The 7,042-nt window shown below is 41.9% G+C and overlaps 1 protein-coding gene; it reads left to right on the top strand.

Annotated features, from left to right (window-relative positions):
- Positions 1–6,674: 6,674 nt before the first annotated feature.
- The window catches only part of GSTUM_00005259001 (uncharacterized protein), a 1,546-nt gene continuing 1,178 nt past the window's right edge, over positions 6,675–7,042 (top strand). Inside the window, exon 1 of the mRNA XM_002837258.2 lies at positions 6,675–7,042. This exon is cut by the window's right edge and continues 255 nt beyond it.

The raw sequence follows: 7,042 nt of genomic DNA, 5'->3' as shown, positions 1-7,042 counted from the left end.
AGTCAAACATTGACTCATGACCATGGCAGGGGTGATCAACGTCGACCATACAGGTGAAATCAAAGTGGTTCTGGCCAACCTGGCTCAAGAGGACTACGAAGTCCAAAAATGTGATGGAATCGTACAGTTGATTATCGAAAAAATCAACAAAGAGGATCTGCACAAAGTAGATCAACTGGAAGAAACCACAAGAGAAAACATGAGATTTGGAAGTACAGACCAAAACTAGCGCGATACAATAGAAAGAATCGAGATCAAAGAAATCACAGCATAAGGCTTTTAACGGTACTATCGAAGAGGAGATACAACAGGAATTCTCAAATGGACATACGAAGACGAAAAAGTGGTCTTAGCAGAAATCAACATCACCACCGAACTAGCAATCCAAGACAAGAAACACCAAAATAAAAAGGGATGGAAAGAAATAATTCTAAAGGAATATTATCAATTTACAAACCTATTTTAAGACGAGGAAGCTATGGAGTTACCACCTCGAGGACTAGGAATCTATCATGAAATTCAGTGCGACCAAGACGAGAAAACGGGAAAAATAACAGAGATTCCCTACATGAGGTTATTCCCACTAGGATAAGCGGAGCTCGAGGAACTTAGGAAGTACATCGAGCAAAACCTAAAGGGAGCATGGATCAGTGACTTCTTCGCATCAGGAGGATTCCCCATACTATTTGTTAAAAAGAAAAATGGAAAAATGAGAGTCTGTATAGACTACGGAGCCCTCGATTCAGTTACCAAGAAAGATTGATTTCCACTACCCTCAATTGGAGAGGTACTGGATAGACTATAGTCAGCAAAATACTTCACTAAACTCGACATCAAGGACACATGCTACAATATGCGCATCAAGGCAGGAGACAAATGGAAGACTACATTCGCCTCAAGATACGGAATGTTCGAATACTTGGTTATGCCTTTTCTGGCTAACCAATGCACCGGCTTCATTCCAACGATGGATCAACAAGGTACTCAATAAGTACCTTGACATATGTTGGATCGTATACTTAGATGACATACTCATCTACTCGAAAAACATGCAACAATACCAGAAGGATATTGGCCATATTATGGCCGCAATATAAGAATCAGGAATGAAGATCAAACCAACAAAATGTAAATTCCATAACGAAGAAATGGAATACCTTGGATTTATCGTCAATCAAAGCGGGGTCAAGGTCCATCCGGTCAAAACAGCAGTAATATGGAATTGGGCTAAACCCTACAACAAAACTGATATTCAATACTTCATGGGATTCTGCAACTTATATCGAAGATTCATAGAGGGATTTAGCAGGCTTGTAAAACCACTGTATAACCAAACAAAAATAAACAAGAAATGGGAATGGCGAGAAACAGAACAGAAAGCATATGATGCAATACGAACGCATCTAATATCGGCACTAATATTGGTTCATTTCGACCCAAACTGAAGGACAATGATAGAAACGGATGCCTCAAAATATGTATAATCAGGCATACTATCGCAACAATGCAAAGGAGGAAAATAGAGGCCAGTGTCGTACTGATCCAAGACAATGACCCCCACAGAGTGCAACTACGACATTGCGATCAAACAACTATTAGCGATAGTTTAAGCATTAAAAGAGTGGAGGAGATACTTTCTGAACAATGACCATCCAGTCCGAGTTCTAACCAACTTGAAGAATCTGGTCCCGTTCATAACTACAAAAGAACTGAACCACCGCCAGATCAGGTGGATGGAACACCTCAGCAAATACAACTTCAAAACTAAATACTGACCAGGCAAAGAGAGTGGAAAGCCAGATGCTCTCACAAGGATTGTAAGCGACAAGCTACAAACAAATGAAGACAAAAGAATCAAACAAAAAATACAAACACTATTACCAAAAACCTACTTTGAGGCAATGGAGGTTAACCAATTCACATCAACGGAGGAAAGGGAAATCGAAAAGGCAAACAAAAGAGACAAAACAATTCAGGCGATAAGAAAAGCATGGAAGGAAGGAAAAAAGGAGATGAAAGAAATTGCTCTAGCTTTATGCCAATAGGAAAATGGAAATATGTGGTACAACAGAAAACAATGGATTCCGGAAAAAGAAGAGATAAGGACAGATATCATATGACAACACCATAATATCTGAATGGCAGGACATGGAGGAACGGCTAAAACCAGGGAAGTCATCACGATGTTATTCTATTAGCCAGCACTAGACGAAGATGTCAAACGATATATCAAAAACTGTGACATATGCCAAAGGACGAAAACAGCTAAATATGTACCATATGGATTTCTGAAATCAAACGAAGTTCCCAAATGACCATCAGAAACAATTACTATGGATTTCATCACGGCCCTACCGGCATCGGAAAATTGCGATAGCATCCTGGTCATGGTGGATTGTCTGACCAAAATCAGTCATTTCATTCCAGTCGGAAAAGATATCGCCACCAGAGATTTTATACAAACATTCTTCCAAGAAGTCTTCCAACTTCACCGCCTTCCAAAGAATATCATTACCGATCGAGCAACACTATTCACATCAGGACTATAGAAGAAAGTTGCCAGTGAAATGTGAATACATAACAGGCTGAGCACAGCATTTCACCTGCAAACAGATGGACCAACGGAACAGGTAAACGTGATATGCAAACAATATTTACAAGCCTACATCAATTACCAACCAGATGATTGGTACCAACTGCTATCAATGGCCGAATTCGTACACTACAGTGGAAAGCAAGAAATGATTGGCACGACATCCTTCTTCGCGAATTATGGAATACATCCACAAAGTTAGACTATATCTCATATGATTAATGGTATAATACCGGACAAAACAGATATGGGAAAACTATACGAAACAATACAATACAAAATGAGTCAAGCACAACAATGACAAAAAGAATAATACGATAAGCACCAAACAACGGATCTAAACATACAACCAGGAGATATGGTATGGCTAATACCACGCAATATCCATATAACACCACCATCAAGGAAATTGGACTACAAGAAAATCAGACCATTCAGGATACTGGAAAGGGTGGGCAGCTGAGATTATAAACTCAACCTTCTACCCTCAATGCGAATATACAACACATTCCACATCTCACTCCTCAAATTACACAATGACAACAAGTTTCCCTCACAAACAATTATTCCTTCTTCTCTGCTCGAACTCTATGGAGCACCAGAATACGAGCTTGACAAAATAGTTGATTCTCACTTCTTCCACGGTCACCTCCCATACTGAGCCAAGTGGACAGGATATTCGCTCTAACATGATAAAAGCTAGTACCTCGCACACAACTTCAAATACGTACAAGATGTCATCTCAACCTTCAACCAGCGATACCCAGGCAAGCCCAATCCAGGTAACGATCACCTTCAACCAAGACAAAGGCGAGGGAAAGGCTCCCGTGCCATTGTAACAACACGAAGACAGGGGTGATAGCCCCCGCCAAACTACACCAACCAGCCCTGAATACTCATTCATGGGGCCGACCGATGAAGAACTCAGGGAAAGAGAAAAGCAAGCACAGCATAACGCCATGTCATGGATGGTATGCTACGATGATGGATGTCCCACATACTACAGGGATAAGGAAGGCTTGAGATAGTTCCCAAGAGAATACAAAAAGTTTGGTCAGCGCCCGGACCATGCCCTAAAGCACTGAAACCAGTGCTTCAACAACACATGCAAGATGTACAAGATAAAGAAAATCTCTGTAGGATACTATCCACAGAAGGATGGGACAAAGAAAGAGTTGGAAGAAAAAGATACCAAGGTATGGAAAAAAGGTAGTGCCTCAATGATGAGGCTCAGGGAGGGGGGAGCTCAAAACTCATCGACGGAAACGGAACCAGATGCCAGGAGCCAACTCAGGCAAATCCGTGGACTCCAGGAACAACTTGGTCAGGCCAAAGCGATAATTTTGGTAAATAACAAAATGATCGAGGAGCTATGACAGTTGAACGATGTTCAGAGGCACACAATCAAGATGGCGAACCTCACCTTGAAATGGCGAGGATAGGATAGAGGGAAGCGGACACCAAGTTCAATATGTTTCGGAGGTCGATGCGCTCAGCAGGATGGAAACTATTGAAGCTTGGGTAAAGAACCTGATGGGACTCAGGCTTAGGGAGAGAGGAGCTAATGTCACGAATGTGGCTTGGCGAGGAAAAGGTTTTCATGTGACACATGGTTATAAGTCACAGGTATATTATTGTTTCACACATATGACTCATTCGAGTCATATGATTTGTTATGTATGGGATTTGTGATGCTTTCGTACATGGCTCAAATGTGAGTCATGGGACATGTGCCTGACAAGTATGTCTTGCGGGTATGCCTTGCACATATGATTTATGTTTCGCACATGACCTCGTTATGAGGTCATGGGTTTCATGCATATGACTCAGTCGAGTCATTTGATTTGTTTATTGTGTTATGATTGGTTTATAAGTTTTTGCACATGACCTCGCTATGAGGTCATGGGTTTTGAGTATGTGACCATCTTGATCATATGACTAGTTTATTATTATTTGGTTTCGCACATGTGACCACTTTGGGTCACATGACTATGGGCGGGAAGAACACTATATAAGGAGGTCGATGCGGCCGAGGAGGATAGGTTCTTCTTGCTTTGTTCTAAGTACTTTTCCTACTTATTACTTTAACGAATATAAAACCCCTTACGATCTTTATCTTTATTGCAATGTTATCATTACACCAAGGAAAGTTTGTCACAAAGAAGAGTTAGAGAAAGCGTACAATAGGCATTCTGGATAGCAGACAGAGGTCTTATACTATTGGTAACATAGGTGTAGGCCTAGTACTATCGTAAGACGAAGAAAGAAAAAGAAGGAAAAGAGAAGTATTATTTTCTGTCACTAAGAACTAACTATCCAAGGAGGGATCATTACAGAATCATTAATGTGACCCCAAGATGGAGTATCCCAAATTACCAATTGGCTCTTCTGATTTCTGTAGATAACCTCCCAGACCATAACAGTAGTACGCCGAGGAAAGCATGGCACAAGATAACCCTCATTGTATTCTTTGCCAGGACGACGAGTAACCCAGACAGTACCACATACCTCTCCTACTGAGAATGCACATTAATCTGACCAGATAATGTCCATCCAATCTTCTCTATTCTAATCATGGAATTGCTCTCCCCAGGTAAGAAGACACTCTTTATTCCTTTGGAAAAGGAAAGGCTTAATTCCTGCTACTCGTCTATGATAGCCAACACTTTCAATCACCCTTCTTAGTGCTTTGCGACCGAGCTGAATGCCTTCTAATTCTGCAACTTCAGTGTAGGGGAGGTGTTGATTCTGTGCATTTTTGGTTGCTCGAGCAATCAGGTGTATGCAAAGGTCAGAATTGATAGTAGGCTGGTGGTCCCAGCCCGAAGAACCTTGTGAGAATATTGGTCGGTTTATCATGCAATGCAAGGATCCTAGTGGGATTCCAATCACAGCCTGCAGCTGCAGGTCGCTCTATTCTGCAAAATACTGAATTGCTTTAATCATTTCATTTGTTATTGGATATGGTGGATTCATGGTAATACCCTCAGAGTTTTCAGAGGTCTCAGTAGCACTAGCGGTAATAGTATGGGTACATCGGATTGGTGTGCGGGTGCCTTCAAGCCACTCAATATTGCTATTGAAGTTTATAGCTTGAGTATGATCAGAACTTTCTGTTTTCTGAGATGCTGTACTATGAGAGGCTGGACCGGGGAAGTGTTCTGTGTCGATTTCGGTTTCCAAATCTGAGTTGCCAGAAGCCGACATAGTTGCTTTTTCAGAGAGACAATTTGCTACTCAAGAACAATCGGAAAGCAGTGGCACGATCTCTGAATTGAGATACTGGTATTTAGTTTTGTGGTTCTTTACAGCTCAACTATCTTGCTCTTTATTCTACCTTTGACACCATACTACAGCTGCGTACTTTCATAGTTTACTGACTTCATCTCTCCTGACAATTCTCTCATCGGCCAGCCACTTACTCACTCTCTCGGTCATTTGTTTCACTTCACTCTTCTCATGACCATTTTGCATGTTGTTTCTTTCACTTCTTCTACCAGCTCCGGGTTTCTGGACTCCTAATCCCTGCCTGCTATTTCCATGTTTTGTTGCTTTCTTGTTGGCGACGTGTTGGTACAGGGATTCCAATCTTTCCGATTTTTATGGACACACCCGAGTACAGTACTTACTCGAGTAATATTCAGGCGCGATGCTACTGATCTGATGCCCCCTATGAAAAAGAAAAAAAAACGCCACCCGCCATATTGCAAAACTCAATGCTGTAAGCCGCCCATAATCCCCTGTCTATCATAAGTTACAAGTACAGTACAAGTACTACCGGTAGTACTCGAGTACCTTGTAAACGCCCGGTCAAAATTAGTTTGGTTTTTGCATCATCATCGCCACCACAAGCCCCCTTCGGATTAAATATTATCCGCAAGCCCACCTTTCGGCCAGTGCCGAGGTGGACGCTGATACCCGCAAACGTGACAAATCCCTTTTTTTTTTTTGGCGCCAGCTGTTACTCCGTTGTGCGGCTAAGTTATTGGCACTGCCTTGGGTAAAAAATAAAAAAAAAATTGCATATCAGCAGCGTCCAGGAATAGCGCCGTGGAAGGAGGGAAGGAAGAAAGGAAGGAAAGGGAAAACAAGGTTTGTCGCCAACACAGTCATTTCCAATCCTCGGGAAAGAAGAAAAAAAATTCAGTATGATACAGCTCAAGAGGAAGTTTTGGCTGGACCAGTCGATCCAGGCTAGCATCAACAAGGCTTTGCTGAAGGGAGGATTAATGACTAACGACAACACCACCACCACCACCAACCTATGACTGTGGCTCTGATGATGATGAACTGACTGACTCAAAGTTTTAACGCTGGCAGAGCTCCAGCCAATATCGTCAGGATGAATAAATACACGTTTTTACCTATCCTCCGCTCTTCGGCCAATCCTTCGAGAACGAGCCTTTTCACTTTCCCTAGTATCCCAACGCATTCCAGGCTATCCCAGTT

Source organism: Tuber melanosporum (assembly GCF_000151645.1).
Source record: "Tuber melanosporum whole genome shotgun sequence assembly, scaffold_18, strain Mel28".
Lineage (NCBI taxonomy): Eukaryota > Fungi > Ascomycota > Pezizomycetes > Pezizales > Tuberaceae > Tuber > Tuber melanosporum.
This window is presented reverse-complemented; position numbering and strand designations above follow the sequence as displayed.